The sequence below is a fragment of the Cupressus sempervirens genome, chromosome 6 (genome assembly GCF_028749045.1).
Source record: "Cupressus sempervirens isolate cs-2001-9-10 chromosome 6, ASM2874904v1, whole genome shotgun sequence".
NCBI lineage: Eukaryota > Viridiplantae > Streptophyta > Pinopsida > Cupressales > Cupressaceae > Cupressus > Cupressus sempervirens.
In genome coordinates this window covers 54666900-54687011 of record NC_143123.1, presented here as the reverse complement: position 1 = coordinate 54687011, position 20112 = coordinate 54666900, and positions in this window count along the sequence as shown.

Below are 20112 nucleotides of genomic sequence, written 5' to 3'. Positions count from 1 at the left end.
TGTTCAAGTCATGTTATTTCACACATTTGTACATGGACTTTATTTTACAAATTATATCTATATTTCATGTATTAAATGCATGTTTATTTTCACACATTTAGATATAAATATATACAAAATTTAACACACATTTGTAGAAATTTACATGGACTCATTTTATACATTATAGGCATTTCATGTTCTCCATACATGTTTATTTTCAGCCATTTCATGTGTTACATGTATATTTATATTTCAAGTCCATTTCATGTGATTAAATTCCATATGTTAGATAATATATTTCATGATTTTTTTTCATGTGTTAAAATAATTGCATATAATCAATGTATCCAGCAAGTAATTGCAAACAAACGAGGTATCAACTAATGACATATTAGAAATGTCTCTCAACTATTTTCATACAAGCAATGTATCAACTAATGACATAAATTAAATGACATATAAGTAATGTAGATCAATCAATTACATATAAGAAATGCATCTCAACTAATTGCATATAAAAATTGTATCTCAACTAATTGCATATAAGAAGTGTATAAAGTAATGACATATAAGAAATGTACCAAAACTAATTGAATATAAGAAATGTAACAATTAATGACATATACATAGTGTATTAGGTAGGTCTTCATTTAACTAATACCATATATCTAATGTATTAAAAAAGTCTTAATTTTAAGTAATGACATATAAGAAATGTATCTAAAATAATGACATATAATAAATGAAATATAAGCAATGTATCAAGTAATGACATATAACCAATGTATTTAAACTAATAAATAGGTCTTAATTTTATGGAGGAGCATCTTGGGTTCTTAACAATCTTGCATCAACCAAAAACATTTATTTTCATTTTGTTTATGTTTTCTAGTTTGAGAGATTGTTGTATTGGTCATTCATCTTTGAGAGCTTTTGGTTTCTTTCTTGGAATCTTGTTAATAACTCTCTATAGTTCATATAATTCTAATAACTCTTCATATTGGTTTAGTTGTGCTCATCGGTCTAGTTGGTTGTTATGTCACCAGTCAACACATTCACTAATTTTCTTGGTTATCACTGATTGCTCTTTTTGTCATTGGTTTAATTGTGTTCATTAATTGTTATTCATGTCACCAATTTTTCTAGTTACATTCATTGGTTATTTAATTATCATGGATTGTGTTGGAAGTTTTAGATTGATGAAGTTGATTGGTGAGGTGGATTTAAGTGTGGTTAGCTTGGTAGTTGGATCACTTCTAGAAATTTCTTTAATTGTGGTAATAATTTATAATTTTGGCCATCCCGAGTTAGCAGTATCATGAGGGGTAATAACTTAAAGGTGAAGGACCAAATTGAGATCTGATTTTTTTTCATTATTTTTGGCCATAACTAACAAGGCCTTACAAATTGACATGTTAGAAGTACCTATTTGAATAAAAGATTGTTCCTAAATTTTCTCTCTCTCAATTTGTGTTATTGTTTTCGTAAGTGTTTTGTTGCAAGGTTGGACATCTCATTTTAGGATTTCTCCACCTTGGTGCTATATCAGGTGGTATCCAAGCCTAGTTCTTTACAAACCATAGTTGATTTGATCATAGGGTAGTAGTCTTAGAAAGTAAAGCCCACCAAGATAACTGAGAGGGGGGGGGGGGGTGAACCAGTTACACAAATAAAAAAATCTCAATATCCTTATTAATTATTAAACATGTAAATAATAGATGCAACAACCATTGAAAGATAACCATACATTATAAAACCAGATTTGTTAATTGGGGAAACCCTTGAGCAGAGAGAAAACTATTGACACAAAAGTTTGCACCCTTTCTTAAGGTATGAGTCTATGACCCTCAAGTGACCCTGTGTAACATGGAAGAAACCTCCAAGTGTGGGACTTGCACTCTGAGGCCGAATCTCTAGAGAAGGCAAACTTCCTTATAATCAAGATGCACCTACACTAAAATTTTTGAGGAAAAGAGAGAGAATGCATTAAATTAAAATGTTGAAGGGAAAGGGGGGTGATGCACCAGATTGAAAAATGGTTACAACTCTACCTATGAATGCACTAAACATCAATAAAACACTCAAAATGCACTATATTGACTTTATTCTATTTCCCAAGGAACCACATGTAGGTTTGGAATCGATTTAAGTGCATAAAGGAAAATATATTTCACTATGTAACAACTTCCAATAGACTTAACACAACATATGGATTACAAAAATAGAAAAATAAACATTCACTACAAGGAAAATACATGGACTAGACAAAAAAGTGGAAAGAATAGGTAAGAAAATGAGAAGTTTCATTCATTCAAGGTAATAGTTGTAGAGCATAATGCTGATGCAAAATACAAGCAAAGAAGAACCCATAAAAGTATTTACAAAATTTCCTTTATAGATTAGGCATAACTTAGATGAAGCATTGAAGTTCAAACCCCAATAAGACTAGAGTTAGAGTTGCAGAGAAGAAATAAGTGAATATCAGAAAGAAATATGATCTTGTGAATACAACTTGCCAATAGAAGTGACAAGAAGAAACCAATAATAAATGCACCTAGCCATAAGAAAGATCCAATCAAAATATTTGATCATGTTACAAGTCATAAAGAGGCATGGAAATGCATTGTCATTGTGGAACAAAGCCTAAGAATTCATCCAACATTAAAGAGCTTGGAAGAGTGTGGTGACCCGAAGAGATCAAACCACTTCACTATCAAAATGTGGAATGGGATAACACACTGAGTCAACCCACCTGCATAAAATGTAGAGTTGATCTACATGGAAAAAGATCTGACCTGCCTCCAAAAATAGATTATCATCGATGTAGATCTTTCAATTTAAAATGGATAACCCAAATGTTGCAAAATATCGTAATGAATGATTAAAACAAAATTGTTGATGAAGGAACTTTTGAAATCTGATAGTTGGCACATTTCCCAATGCATGGTGGAAGAAACAACATACAATTTCACTATTTCATAGGCCTCCAAAAATGACCCTTGCAAAATAGTGGAATGGGATAACATGGAATGTTTACCAACTACCACATGGCACAAACCCATTGGTCCAACAAAAAGGGAACACGCAGAGCATTCAAAATGAACTGATGTCACTATTTTGAAAAGGTAAGAAAGGATGATTTGTGAAATAGTGAACTTCATTAGAAAGGGCATGAAAGTGGCATTGCGAAACAATGAATATAGAAAAAATGAAATGTTAACTATAATTTTGTTATGTTTTAACCTGCTATTGAAGAATTTAACCCATTGAAGATCTCTTAGATCAATTATATGTGATGGGGTGAATGAGGACAAAAATAACCAACAGAAACCTCAATGGGGATGGTACCCAAAGATCGATGTACTAATATAAAAATTCCTTGTGAAAGGATGGACCCTATTAGGAGTCAATGAAATATAATTAGTATATATGAGTACTTGTTAGGAGACTTTGACTCCCTATTAGGAGATTCCAACCTTGTTAGGAGTTGTAGGGAAGACATGAAGGACCCACTATCCAAACAACTTTAATACTATCCTCACTGAATAATACAAGTGTAGATCAACAATTGTCCAACAAAAAGTTCTTTTCAAAATACAATCCTTGCAATCTCACCATGCCTCAACTACACCAAACCCTTCTCTGATCCAAAAGAAGTTCGCATGTAAGTTCACACAATACACAATCTTATTCTTAAGTTCAAATATCATGAAAGGGATCTCACTGATGATTAAAACCAAGGAAAACATCTTTCCTTTATACCAAGTCCTAAACAAGTTATTAATTTTACCTTGAGGCTTTCCTAATTTTCAATAATAATATAGGACTAGCTTAAGAAGTTACATTTACACATTATATTACAATATTGCATCTTTTCACAATTACAAGTAATATGTTGGATCAAAATCTTCATAACTCTTCCCAAAGTTATCTTTTGAATGTGTGTGATTAAAAAAACATCTTCAACATGTTTTGAACCTTTGTCTATGTTTGATCAACCAAATTCCATCTTTGTTAGGAGATACAATCCAAACAACAATACATGCTTTCTAAAATATGTCTAAAAGCTTCTTTTAGTAAATCCATCACAACTCTGTCCAGTCTTCATATTTTTGTATGCGTTCTTAAATATTGCATCTATCCATACTCTAGATCATAATACCAAGTGTGCATAAGTTGATCTTCAATCCTTGAACTATGTAAAGCTAAACTCTATTTGTTTCTCTTCTAGTCTAAATGAATAAATAATGCTATACTAACACTAGACTAATGCTATCTCTGCATCAACTACTCAAAAGTAGGCTGGCGCATGGCACTAAGCCTACCTCTCAAGTATGCAAATGTATCCTTCACTAAAGGTTTTATAAACATGTATACTATGTATTCCTTTGTGCTAACATACTCCAATCTAATTTCTTTCAATGCAATTATCTCTCTTAAAAAGTGATACTTAATAGATATATGATTTGTTGATGTAGGCGCATCCTATAGAAGTCAATAATTATGTATGCAGAGACTTCAAGCTCAAATTTGTGCAGTTATAATTTACATGGTTGGGGATTTGTTCAAGGCATATTTAGGAACCTTTCCTTAAGTGTGCATAATGTTTAGAGTCACCGTCTTGGAGTTAGATCCATTTTAGTGGTTGCTGGTAATGTGTTTCTATTTAGTGGCAGAGATTTGGAGATTGTGTTCATGAGCTTTGATCCAAGGGTTTTGGTGTGTGCACTCTTGGATTTGGATAGTTGGTTGGTATGTGGACCTATGTCTAATTTTGTGTATTCTTATATGGTCTTATGAGTTATTTATGCAAATTAAACTTGGGGCCTGTCCTAAGTATTTAATGTCTATTGCAAGTTGACTTGTGGATTGATGGGTATAATTAATGTGGGTGTATTTAATTAATGTAATTTCCTAGGTTGACCTGTGGCTTGGTTTAGTATAAGTAGAGGGTCTTATGGAGTCTAGAGTTAATTTTCATTCAACACGGAGAAGGGGTAGTCGAGGAGTGAAGTGTAGCAGAGCTAGTAGCTAAGTGTGGCTTGGGAAACATGAAGGTTTCTTGGTAGCTTGTGAGAACAAGTTTACATTCTTCTTGGAGATCTCTACTAGGTTGCGGATCTAGGCTAGCTAGTGGTTTGGATCTTGTGGAATTTCATTGTAATTATTGATGTATTTGGCTATAACCCAAAAGGCCTTATATCTGGGCATGTTTGATGGAAATCTTAATATGAAAATTAACATTGTGTGGATCTAAATCTCTGTATTATTATTTATATTTTTTTGTGTAGTTGTTTTCTGGGGGCTAGGACATCTCCTTTGGGGACTCTCTTTCCTTACACTACATCATTTTTCTTTGAATATAAAATTGGGTTCTTTGACATACTCATTGTACTTGTGTTATCACAATGTATGATAACATGCTCTATAAACTCAATCCCAATGTATTTCAACATTTTTTTAATCCAAACAATTTGATTAAAACTATTTATTTCTACCACATACTCTTCTTCTACCATACTTTGTGATATATAGTCATGTTTCTTTCTTAGCCAAGAAACCAATCTTCCTCCCAAGAAAAATTTTTCCACCACAAGTGCTTTTTTCTATCATCTACACTTCCTACCCAAATCACATTAGTGTATGCACATAAACATCATTTGATCAACTATCATACCATAGTCCACAATTAGGTGTACCCTTTAAATATTTAAAAAATCTTTTTTACTGTTGCATAATGTGATTCTTTAGGATCTTCTTGAAATCTTGCCACAATTCCAACTACATTAGCTATATAGGTCTAGTGTGTGTCAAATATTGCAATCCAAAAATTATAGAATATAGTTTTTCTATTCAATAGTAGGGGATTCATCTTTGCTAAATAATTTACATCTAGTTATTATAGGTGTTCCAATAGGTTTACAACTTTCCAAACCAAATCTCTTCAATAAGTCCTTAAGATACTAAGCTTGTGATGTGAAAATATCATTATTTTTCTTTACAATTTACAATCCCAAGAAACACTTCATCACACCAATCATACTCATCTCAAATTCTTTCTTAATTTCTTCTACAAATACATTACTTGCTTCATCATTTCCTCCAAAAATTATGTCATCCACAAATACCTCAACAATTAGTAAGTCACTATCAATCTTTCTCAAATATACGTTACAATCAACATTACCTTTTACAAATCTCAAACTTGAAAAATACTTATCCAATCTTGCATACCATGATCTAGGTGCTTGTTTCAATTCGTACAATTCATTCATCAATTTGCAATCCATATCCTCTTTATTTGTCAAAGGAAAACTATTAGGATGCTCAATGTATACCTCTTCTTCTAGTTCTCTATTTAGGAAGGCTGATTCAACATTTATTTAATAAACTATAAAATTCTTATTAGTGTTGGAATATTCAAATGGGAAGAGTACTTCTGAGAGGGGGGTTGAATCAGAAGTAACACACTTTAACCTTTTCAAACCCTTTAGAATAAATAACTGAAAGTAAAGTGCATGTATGTAAACATATCAAATAAACATAAAGTAAACACATGCATTAACACACATAACACCAGAATTTGGTAACCCAGAAACCCTCTAGGAATAAGAAGGTAAAATTGGGGTGGGGATGATACCCACAAAATTATTGCAGCAATAATTGTTTGACCACTTTTGATGGTCTGCCCTGTGAAAGGCCTGTCCTATTAAAGGCTTTACACTGTGTTAATAGTGACTTGGTTAAAAGATTTAAAACACTTTACATGAAGTGTTACCCTGTTAAAGGATTTAGTCACCTCTTCAAAGGATCTACAAAATAGCTTTTAAGCTAACCTATCAACATAGGATTTACCACTATCTAATACAATTTCTAGAAGGTATTAGAAATGTTTGACCTGATTGCTTACAATCATCAATTTCTGATTTTAGGCACTTGATCTTCTCATTCTGATATGCTCCTTACTTGATTTGATATATGATCATGGCCCTTGTTCTATTCTGATCAACTGGATGTGTAATTGCTGCTCAATTCACTAAGTCTGTGATACCCCTGCTGCTTGCCCTGCTCTACAATAAGCTATCTGCTTAGCAACTTCCTTAACAACTTCCTCAGCAACTCCTTCGCAACTCAAAATTATGGGGTCTAAGCCTCCTTATAAAGATTTCATAGACTTAGGGTTAGGTATGGATCTATGGTCCATATTAAATATTTAATTCCTTCTCATTCCTTGCACTTTTCTTATTGGTTGCATGCCTTTTCTATTTTTCTTATTGGCTGCATGCTGATTACATAGGAAAATGCAAAGATTCGATCTTATCTTCTAATCCCTTCATGAATCTTCTTATTGTCGGCTCAAAAAATGGTTTACATATGAGTTTGTGAAGGCATAAACTCATATGTTGATTCTGTGTTACTTGGCACATATTGGATTACTGGTGCTCAACACATATACTATCCTACTTTGCTCGACACCTATTGCACTCTATCTTGCTCGACACATGTTGCATTCTGACTTGCTTGACATTAATTGTGACTCAAAACCTATATAGCACTCAACATCTATTGTTCACTCGGAACCTGAAGATCACTCAACACCTATTGAAATTCTAGCTTAGCACATACGGTAGCTCGACATATGTAGTGTACTCGACTTCTATGTGAAATGTGGTTAAGTGTGTTGACACTCAAATGTCAAAACCATTCTAGGACCAACAATTTCCCCCTTTGACATGAGTGTCAAAAACACTTAACTAAAAATTATTGATCTGACCTTATGAGTACATTAATCATTCTGCTTTGCAAATGTACAAAATTTCAAATTTTTTTCAAGATTCCTTATAAATCCCCCTGAGCTGATTATGACTTGTCTATTCTTGTAACCAAAATTTTGTGTTGAATATACCTGATAGCTTTTGCCCTATTTCTATAATCTGTACCTATGCTTTGTATTCTTGTATTTTGTATTAGAGCTATCTTCCATACAATTCCCAAAATTTTGTATCTCCCCCACTCTATATCTTATCTCTTATCTCCCTTGTTTGGCCAAAAATGCTTAGTATTCTCCCCCTTAGTTATATCTTCCTTATTATTTCTCTCCCAAAATATTATATCTCCCTTATTGTTATTTCTCCCCCTTTTTGACACTTATGTCAAAGGGTCCTAAGGAGTAATACCATATTTAGCCAAAAATGTACTGTTTACCTCCATGATCATCTTGAGAGCTGCATCCCAATTCTCCAAAGCTATGTCTAGTGACTTGCGCTAGATGGCAGTCTTTGTAGCAAGATGTACAAGCCCATCAAGTGTAGAAAGATTAGGATCTTCCTTGAGAACATTCTCTGCATAGGCTTTCTCTTTATGGAGTACCTCCAAATGTGGGGTTATGGAGGATTGAATCTACATTAATTTGGCCTTTATATTGGCCTCTTCACTTGCTAATGCAGCTAAGTCCTTTTGAGTGTGAAGTGATTGAGAAAAATGCTTCTCACTTTGAGCTAGATCTCTTGGTAATTACATGCTAGAAATCTTAAGATTTCTTTCCAAGATCAATATCCTCTAGCCTATCTCTTGTGTGAAATTGGAAAAATCACACAACTTTTTGTACAAGGAGAAAATATTCTCAAGTATAGTTTTGACCTTTTCAATTTTTTTTGGCCAATTCTACCTGTGCAAGTGCTATACCACTTGATATTTTCTCATTTTCCTTTCCCTAAAATTTCCTTTCAGACCACTCCATAAGTTTGACATTTGTGTCTTGGTCTTCACCTGTCACTTGGTCAACCATATCTGTTAATTGTTCCATTATAGGCTTCGACTCATCTGGTGACTGCAAGCTGAAAGCATCCATAAAGATTTCCTTTATCTCAAGTAGTGCTTGCTTGTGCTTATACTTTTTTCTCAGTATTTCTTGCCTTCTCCTTCTATTTAATGCATCCTGCATTTCTATAATCTGCTCAATGGTGATAGTATTTGAGTCACAAGCAGGGATGACTATTTCTTCATCTAACTCAGGGTCTCTATAGTGAAGTACCCTCGCAACCTTTGTAGAGCTTGAGCCTGGTGTAGAGAGTTTCAATGATATCATCTTAGTGCTTGGTTTTTGATGAGTTTGAGTAGGAGTGCTAGTTATAGGTAATTCTACCAGTGTTTTTATTACGGTTTGCTCCTCTTCTTTTGATTTATCCTCCTTTTCCTCATCAAACTTCCCTTGATTAATCACAACAATATGTGGAGTACCTATTAAATGACTATAGAATCAGATGTAGAAATATGTCCTATTGGCCCTATTGTTGTATCCTTCCCTTTTTCTATACTCTACTTCTAAATGATGTCACCTGCTCTTGATGTGTCAATTGTTGCAATTCTTGGAGATGGTGGTGGAAGCACTAAAATTTGAGTACTTGTAGCTATAGAGATAGAAGGTGGTTCTTGTGGATTCACATTGTCTCTTGAGGAATCAACTACTACCTTTTGTAGCTCATCTACACTCACCAATACAAGATTTGTACATAATTGTGCTTGTAGAGTTGATTGGTGAAGGATCTTCTTGAGATCTTTTGTAGTCAGTGGATTGATGTTCTAAGTAGAATTGTCAAGAACATCCTTCACAATTATAGTGTTTGTAGGTGTGATGGTTACATGAGGAGGGCTAAGAGGTGGTATTTGTGTGTCTTGGACACTCTCTTCCTCTTGCTGCTACTACTCATCTATTGCCATTACATCTCCCTTTTGTCTTTCCTCTTCTCCTTTTTCCTTATCCTCTTCCTCTTTGTTTTCTTCTTCTCCTTTCTCTTCCTCCTTCTTCTCTTCTTCTTGATTCTCTTCCACTTTCTTTTCCTCTATCTTCTCCTTAGCATTGGCCTCTGCCTTATTTGCTTCTTTATCCTTGTCATTAGTCAACTTGTAGATTGTCTTCCACAATTGTGTGGATTTATTCACTAAATCTTCAAATTTATTTTGCAGAATACTAAAGGCTCTATATTTTGGTGCAAATTTGCCACCATTTTTCTTAGTAGCATTCATAATTTGACCTCTTGTCAGATCAAGCATTACTTGTGCTAGTATTGATTCTTTGATCTCCTTCTCAATTTTGAGACAATAATGCCATTTGTTTTCAACTATCTCATATAACTCCCTAGGCATGGAATTGTCTAGCTCTAGAGGTGTGTTATTAAATTCAACCATCATGGCATATGCAGATTCCTCTATCTTATTCTATTCTTCTCTACTTAGTTTATTGAATTCAAGGCTTTTCAAATTAGTCAAATCTACATTTTTAATATTTTCACAAATTTTATCTATGGGAGATTTGGGAGGATGGCTTACCACTCTGAATTGGCTATTATCCTCTGACTCTATTCTCTCCTCTTCAGAATATGGCTATGCTACATATTTCCTTCTTTTCTTTTGCACTTCACCAGTCTGTTCAGTGGCCTTCTTCTTCTCTTTTGTTTGCTCCTTGGCCTTTTGAGTAGAGGTCCTTGTGGTAGCTCTTGTTATTGGTGTTGGCTTGTCTTGGGCTGTTTCTATAGCCTTCTTTTTCTCTTTTGGCTGGGATGCAAGCTGCACTTTGGCCTTTTTTTCTTATATTCGGCTTGTGTAGGTGCTTCCTCAGCTTCTTCTTCCTCGAAACCTTCTTCCTTGTCTTCTCCTAAGCCCTGTGTCAATTCAATTGGGCCTTGCTCTTGTTCTTCTTCTTAACTCTCACCTTCTTTTTCTTCTTCCTCAGTTGCACCCTCAATTTTTGCACCAAATTTCTTCTTCAAGGTGGAGGTTGTTTTTAGTTCCATATCTACCTTGGAATGCACAACATCATATGTTCCAAAGTGAGGTGCCTCATTATCAATCTCTTCTGTAAGCAATGTTGTGATTGTTGCCGAGGCTTCATCAATGTTTATCTCATATCCTAATGGCCTTAGCCATCTCACTCTTGGAACTATTGCTTGGATGCAGGTGAAATCAATATCCACTAAGAAACAGATATCACTGACATATTGTTCCACTAGGGAAACTGGTATCCTTAACCTTTGCTTCATGGATTTCTTGAAATCCTCAAAATAGCTTGTCATTAGGGCTTCAAAATTATCACTTATCTGATCAATGTACTCATTGATTTGAGTGATTGCAGATTTGTTTGAGTTCCAATTTACCTTTCCAATTGATGGAAACTCTTCCAAGACATAAAAGAATATGCACACAAGAACTGAACCAAACTTGCATTGAGCACCTTTTGACCATCTTATTGCTCCTAGGTTCTCATTTATTTGCTAAAGCATCAGTTCTACTAGATCATATGTATGATCTTTCTTTATAAGCTTATAGGCTACATCAATAGCAATACATGGTACACTATTTAATCTACTAGATTGGTATAATTTGTGAGATATCACTCTCACTGCAAAATCTAGAAGAGGATCTATTATAGTATCAATTGTCATACCCCTCTTATTCCACTTAGCCCCTGTGCTCTTTTCAATGACCTCTTTTGAATCACTTCTCAGAGTCTTAGGCCAATCTAGGGTTGGGAAATCTGTAACCCTATGTACTATGCTCTTTGTTATCTTCACGGATCCCCCTTCTAACCATAAACAACCATTATGTATCCTGATTAAAATGATTCTTATTCATTTAAAAAAACCTATAGGGTAAACTAGGGCATTTGTTAAACCCTTCTTCTCCACAATTTGGAACTCGTCCTTTAGGATTCTATTCTCACACATTTTTTCATAAGCTTGGAATATCTCAAGATCACCAATAGACCCTACCTTACAATTGTAACACTTTCTCATGTCCTGCACCATGACAACCTTAGGTGGAATAATGGACAACACGTTGGTAGGGTCATTCTTGTAGGCTACCTCAAAAATGGGTCTAAACTTAGGTTGTTTTACTTCATTACTAACTAGCTGGACCTCACAAATTTCCTTTCCCTTAGGGTTCTTAGAATTATAATGCATTACACTGATCTAGGGTTTCAATATATTAAAACTTTAATACTGCATAGCTCGACACTTGATAAATACCTTAGATTGATGAAATTGTGCTAAATCGCTGTTGAAATTGGTGCAAAAGGCTTCAAGGTTTCTATTTGATCACTTCTGCACTCTTTTCCTCTTTGCTCTACTTTTGAATGGCATAAAAATGATCAAAATTTGACCTTTATACCCTCTAAAACCTAACATTAAATGCTTTGTGCATACAACAATAAACTCGGCACTTGAAGATTTCCACATGACTCAGCTTCCACTGGATTTTATTCATTCAACTTCCACTAGATTTCCACTTCACTAAGCTTCCATTGACATTTCTCAACTCAACACTGACTATTAACTTGGTTGCTACTAGCAACTCGACATGCATTGGAGCTTTACTCGACATCTAAGGACAATTCAACAGTATTTGCAAAAACTTCAAAACTTGACTTGGCATCTTTGCTCATGCTGATTTCTTCTTTTCAGTACTTCTTTGTCTTGGGACTGGTGTATGATATAACTTTGTATATCAATCCCATACACTTGTTCATGCTTAGTTGGATGAGGTGTGATCACTTGACCTCTTGGGTGAAGTGATCCCTCCATTTGATGTGCCGCACTCATCTTTCTTCTTCCAAGTCTTGTTCATTTTTCCTCTGATTTTTTCAACATCTACCTTCTCTTTTCCTTTGTTGACTTCTAACTTGGGTGCCTTTGACTTTTTTGGGAAATTCTTGCTGATATGACCATTCTTCAAGCAATTGAAACATGTGGTTTGACTTAACCATCTACTATAGTTCCCTCTAAAATGTGTCCTTATGTAGTTTTTAGGAATGTGTCCATATTCCTGATAGTAGTGATAGCTATACCTGGTGTTATAGTCCCAATTATAGTGATAACCATGGTTACCTTGATTTGATGTCCACATAGGCTTTGATCTACACTCAAAAGCTCTATGACCACATTTCTTGTAGTTATAGCAGCAACCATCAAATCTTGGCATTCTGATAGTCCTAGTCCTACATTCATGTGCTTGATGTCCTTTCTTTTTGCACTTATGATAGTAGCTTGGGTTCTTAGGCTTATCACGTTGATGGGTATTCTTGCTCTTGCATACATTAGAAGTGTGCCCCTTTTTACCACAGAAATGACAAGTGGGTTTAGTGCTCTTACCTTTGTTACTCCTTTCTTCTATAGTCTTGGATGATTCTCCTTGTTCAGTGCTGGTGTAACCAAGTCCTAATGTGTCATTGCTAGCCCTTGGTGATTTCAGTAGTTTCTCAAAGTGCTTGATGGCTTCACTTGATTTGTTGAAGCTTTCTGCTATCTCCTTTTCTGTCTTTAATTCATTTTGCAATTGTTCATTTTGCATTTTCAAGGTGGAGATCTCAATGTCCTTCATGTTTAGCTCATGATGAGCATTCATCATTTGGATAAGGGTATCTAACTGCATGTTGGAGACTTTTGCAAGCTCTATGGACTTCTCCTCTAGTTTGTTTGCAAGGTTTCTTTTGTCATCCACAAGCATGGCCCTATCCTCAATTGCTCTTTTCTTTTGTTCATTTACCTCACACAACATCATGACTTGTGACTCTTGCTCAATTTTGAGAGACCTTATCTCTTCAACTTGAGCTCTTTTCTTTTCTATCATTTCTACTATTGCTACATCAAACTCTTTGGAATCTCCATTGGCAAAACTTGTGTGGTATCAATCTCCTTGTAGTGTATGTCATTTTCAACTATGGCTATATCCTTCCTTCTTTTCAAGGACTTTCTCAATTCTTATTTGGCTTCCTCCAACTTGTGTAGAGTGATCATATGATTGTCTATAATATTCTCAAGTTTAAAGACTTCCATCTTCAAATCTTTTCTCTAAGTTGTTGGGCTTTTCCTTGTGAGTACTTGGCTCTGATACCAATTGTTGGAATATTCAAATGGGAAGAGTACTTTTGAGGGGGAGTGAATCAGAAGTAACACTATTTAACCTAATCAAATCCTTTAAAACAAATAACTAAAAATAAACTGCATGTATGTAAACATATCAAGTAAATAGAAAGTAAACACATGCATCAACACACATAACACCAGAATTTGGTAATCTAGAAAACCTCCAGGAATAAGAAGGTAAAACTGGGGTGGGGATGATACCCACAAAATTACTGTAGCAATAATTGTTTGACCACTTCTGATGGTCTGCCCTATGAAAGACCTACCTTGTTAAAGGGTTTAAAACACTTTACATGAAGTGTCACCTTGTTAAAGGATTTAGTTACCCCTTCAAAGGATCTACAAAATAGTTGTTAAGCTAACCTATCAACATAGGATTTACCACTATCTAATATAATTACTAGAAGGTATTAGAAATCTTTGACCTAATTGCTTACAATCATCAATTGCTGATTTTAGGCACTTGATCTGCTCATTCTGATGTGATCCTTACTTGATCTGATATCTAATCATGGCCCTTGTTCTATTTTGATCAACTGGATGTGTAATTGCTGCTCAATTCACTAAGTCTGTGATACCCCTGCTGCTTGCCCTATTCTGCAATAAGCTATCTAATTAGCAACTTCCTTAACAACTTCCTCAACAACTCCTTCGCAACTCAAAATTATGGGGTCTAAGCATCCTTATAAAGACTTCATAGACTTAGGGATAGGTATGGATCTATGATCCATATTGAATCTTTGATTCTTGCTCATTTCTTGCACTTTTCTTATTGGTTGCATGGCTTTTCTATTTTTCTTATTGGCTGAATGCTGATTGCATAAGAAAATGCAAAGATTTGATCTTATCTTCTAATCCCTTCGTGAATCTTCTTATGTCGGCTCAAAAAATGGTTTACATCTAAGTTTTTGAAGGCACAAACTCATATGCTAATTCTGTGTTACTCAAGACATATACTATCCTGCTTTGCTTGACACCTATTGCACTCTGTCTTACTTGGCACATGTATGTTTCTGGTTCACTCGACACATGTTGCATTCTGACTTGCTCAACATCAACTTTGACTCGACACCTATATATCACTCAACATCTATTATTCACTTGGCACCTGAAGATCACTCAACACCTATTGAAATTCTGGCTCGGCACATACTGTAGCTCGGCATATGTAGTGTACTTGGCTTCTATGTGGAAAGTGGTTAAGTGTGTTGACACTCAAATGTCAAAACCATTATGAGACCAACAATTAGCTCCACATGCCAAAAACATTTTCAGCACTTCTAATCTAGCAAAAGGTGCAAAAGTTTCTTTGAAGTTAATTCCTTCTTGTTGTGAGTAACCTTTACATACCAATCTTGGTTTTTTTCTTACAACTTCACCTTGTTCATTCATCTTGTTTTTGAATACCCATTTAGTTCCAATAAAAAATACATTGAATTGAGTTGAATATGATCATAAACCCTAAGATCTATGGTGGATGTAGAAAATGTTAAAGCATGAATTTCCTATTTAAAGAGATATAAAATTGATCATTTGGTGCCATGTCTAGCCATGTCTAGTCAATCCAAACCAAGCCCAACTAGTGTGTGTATGAGTGAGTTTGTATGTAGAGAGAAACATACAAAGAAAGATTGATAAGAAATACACAAGAGAAGAGTGTATTGATTTCTTGAAGGGTGTCCAAGAAGATCAAGATCAGAGATGAAAGTGAAAGGCTTATCAATGAACCAACATAAGGACCGAACAAAGATTTGAACCTGTAAAAGTGAGTTGTAACCTCACAAATCAAATCTTCTTTTTTCTTTCTTATCATTGTAAACAATTTTTATTGAAATCCTTTTAATAGAGGTTGACCTAATAGTCATTTGAAGACTTAACCGTCTCTACAAATCCTTTAACTAGATGACTTTCTAAATAGAATGATCAAAGTCCTCTTACAAGGTCACTCCTAATAGGGCACTTCAATCCTCTAACCAGGTCACATTTAATAGTGTATATTGTAACCTTTTATAGGGTTGGCTCCTAATAGAGCTCACTTTGAAAGAGTAAAAAAGAGTGAAATATTGCTGTTGGTTTTTCTCAAATTGGGTTTCCATGTAAAATCCTAGTGTCAAACTATGATGAATGTTTACATTTGATAATGTTTTCTTTATGCAATGCAAGTTATGTTGATGATAGTTTTACAGTAGAGACCGAGCAACAAAAAGATAAGAAGAACAATTAATTGATTAATGTTTAATTGTTAAAGTAGTACATATAGTGTTAGAAATAGATAATACTAAGGAAGGGGGGGGGGGGGGGGGGGGGGGGGGGTGTGAATCAGTATTCTACAAACTTTTCCCACAATTGAATATTGTTAATTACTTTATAACTTGCATATGAAAGCAAACCAATAATGTAGAATAGTAAATATAACCATACACAAAGAGAACTCATAACACATCATTTGTTAACTAGGGAAACCCTGGCTAAGGGAAAACCATGGTGGGGATGATACCCACTAGATGATCCACTAAACAATATGAGATCTCCTATTAAGGATATTGACCCTGTTAGGGAGTCTATGAAGTACATATAGTGTCTCAAGTCATTAGTAGAGGACTAGGCCTTATTAGAAGCCTCAACCCTATTAGGAGTTGGTGGATAAAATACAATGTATGGAGGAAGAGCCCAATGCCCTAACATGCAATTATACAATTCAGTTCTTCATAGGAATAGATATACATATAATACTTTTTGTTTATTGTATTTTGCACTTGCTCTGATCATACATTAGATGTAGTTCACATATCATCGACTTCACATCAATAACAAATATTGCATAGATCATACATATGTCACATAGATCATCATATCTCACACACTTATCTTTGTAAGGTAAGATCTTTATTTATACCTCTCATAATCATAATTCACTACTTAGTTGGGCTTCATACTTTCACATGCTTGACATAATATAAAATAACTTATGGAATAATATCCTCATTGTTGGATCATCATGACTTACTAATTATTTTATTACCAAAATAATTCCTCAAGTTGTACAATTCAATTCTCTACTATGCTTTTTTATACTATGTTAAATACATGTATTGGTATTTCAATCATAACTCAATTTTTACTATCTGTTCATACCTGCACAATGGTATACGTCATCATGAAATTTTCATAGAACTTTCCTCAACTATGCATAAAATAACTTTCAATAATTTATCTATACACATTACATCTATTCTTTGTGTTGCCGCAAACTATCTAACACTTCGACAATTTTATATCTGTAATTGAATAAATAAAAATGTTCAATACATGTTGCCATAAATGACAACAATCAAAACATCTATCTGACCATATTTCCAACAATCTCACCCTTTGAAATTTATGGCAACATTTTGGAAAATTGGCTAAGTCCCAAAATGATGCCATACATAATAAAAAAAAATAAAAGTAACTATACAAGATCGCCTTCAAAACATAATAATTTATTCATGTTTTGATAGATCATTACATTCCTTATATCTCCTTTTACATTGATACATAAGTACATAAGTGTACTCCCCCTTCCATATACAATACATACAATTTTTCTTCTACATATTACTCCCCTTTGACATCAATGGAAAAGGTGTTAAAAAAAATTGTATTCTCAAAACTAGGTGACCTACTACTAATGATCTTGTCAATCTGGAAAAACAATCTACATAAACAAGTTTTAGCCTATCTAGTTCCTTCTTCTAGTTGCCTTTTATAGAATAAGAAATACTTATTAGTGTGCATAGTGCATAGGATGCCACTACAACTACTCTCAAGTCAGTATATGCAAACTTGTCATAAGAAGCCTTTGCTACAAGACATTCCTCCAGCTGCCTCTACAAAGTACTTATCTTAGGTGAAAATTTTTCTCTAAGAATAGAGAATCTCTTTGCTAGCTTCTCCTTGTTAGATTCCAAGCCTATGATCACATTTTGGATCTTCTCCACTTCTATTCCACATTCTTCAATGCTTGTATCTAGTAGTAGTAACTTCACAGCGAGGGAATCAATTTCACTCATCTTACCTGTGATTTAACTCTCAAAGTTAGTTAGGTATTTGTATAATATCATACACCATCCATATAATTTTTTCCCTTCATCAGTGTGTTTTGTGAGTTCCTTGATGATTCCATCAAGTGCTTCAAGTCATTTCTCACATTGGTACATACTGTATCAAATAGTGATGCATCATGCTTTGCCCGTGCTTGTGCTAAAGGTATTGTTGGAGTTTGAAAATGTTACGCATTTCCAATTACCCTGATGAGAACAAAGCACATCTAGGGGCAACTAACTCCCATTTTCAACATGCCCATTCAGACACCAGGCCAACTATAAGGCTATACTCCTTTTGCACTTCAGGCTCTGCTAAACCTAGGCAGGTGAACCTATAGATTCCTTATATGGTACCAGTTATCAAAGCATACACTGAATCTAATACAAAGCAAATAGAAACCCTTATTTCTCCTAATAACTTATGAAATAACATATATCTGCAGTAGCTAGATGCAAAACAATGAAATTCATAGGCTGAGTGAGGGCGTTCTATTTATAGCTCTTCAACATGAAAGGGAAATTCATTTGATTAAAGATGTTGATTCAACAAAACCTCAAAAATGCAACAGTATAACCAGTGATCTTATAACTAATCAGTGCCTAATCCATTGGGTAATTCCATGAATTCAAAACATACATCTGTGACATTAGGACGTATCTCATATACCCAGATATCAGATCTATCTAACCACCTTGTGATTCAGACATCAGTGTTCATTCAGGTCTCATTCTCACAAAATATCCTTCTCAAACAACCAGTAACCTTGTTTAAAAATATTGAGCATTTACTTGGCCCTTTGGTCCAACAGCAAAATACATCAAACATACAACCTGAGAGGGATGCAAATGGGTCTCAAATCTTTGTTCCAAAACCACATAAGATTTATAGAATGCTGAGACAGGAGACAAGAACCAAAACAAAACTAGTGAAATTGTTGATCATATGTATTCATTTCCTTGAAACTATATATTTAGATGCATAAGATTAAAACATGAAACAACCTAATATCTCAGAACTATCTATATTATCTCTACAATGCTGTTCACATGAGATTTCTGTTGAAGAAAATGGTGTCACAGTCATGGAAACATGTCAAAATACTGGAACCAATGGTCTCACAGTGCAAAAACTGGAATCCCTAATGGTATCACAGCAATGAACTTTTTCTTCCCAAAAACTGGAACCCTTACAAAGCACCGGAGAAAGAAAGATATAGACAAGAAAGAAATCCCGGATCTATTCTGAAAATGACAAGTGTCCACTTGAAAATCAATCTTCTGGTCAATTGAAAAACTTCTTTCTTCCATCCCATCTTGATCTGATTTTGTTTCATCATTATCTGCAACTGATTTGCACAATATCTCTTGACAAAAAATCAAATATGAACTTCCTGATCTGAAAATGGTTGCAATCTAGGAACCTGGAAGAAAACCTCCTATAGCTTGAACCAGCTACTACCTGTGCAAAAATTGACTTTGGAATCGGAAAGCTCATCTTTTCCCGATTCCGGTGGTATATGATAAGGCATACTTTTCTTTCCAAAAATGCCCAGAATCTTGATTTGAAAAACACTCCTCTGGTAAGAATGTTCAGGTCTGCACATCTTTTTAATTTTAAAATCCAAATTTTAAAAAAAAAATCTAATGTCTTAACATTAGAATTAAAGCCTTATTTCATGTTAAAAATTGACGTGAAAACCCATTGGGAAACAACTTTAAAATTTACTTTAAAACCATTTTAAATATTTCCTTTATGCCTCCATTCGGGTCAAACCTCTGTTGACCAAGTAACATGTGTCACTCACTGATTGGCTCAAGCTCTATCCTTTCCTACCACATGTTGCCACCATAACCACCCTCGCCATGTCGCTATGGTAGTCTCTGTGCATATTTCCTATAGCGCCATAGCAACGATCATCAGATCATCCACGTGTCAACATCTGGTGAATTCTGAGATTTTCGCACCAAATCGTCATCTTCACTACATGCCCGTTTAAAATTTTTTCTCTGTCGCACTGACGTCATCCACATTCGACTGTAACATCCAGCGCGTAAGGGGCCCACCTCTTTCTTTGCAGCCTTTAAAAGGCGTGTCTCTTAAGACACAACAATTACGAGGTGCA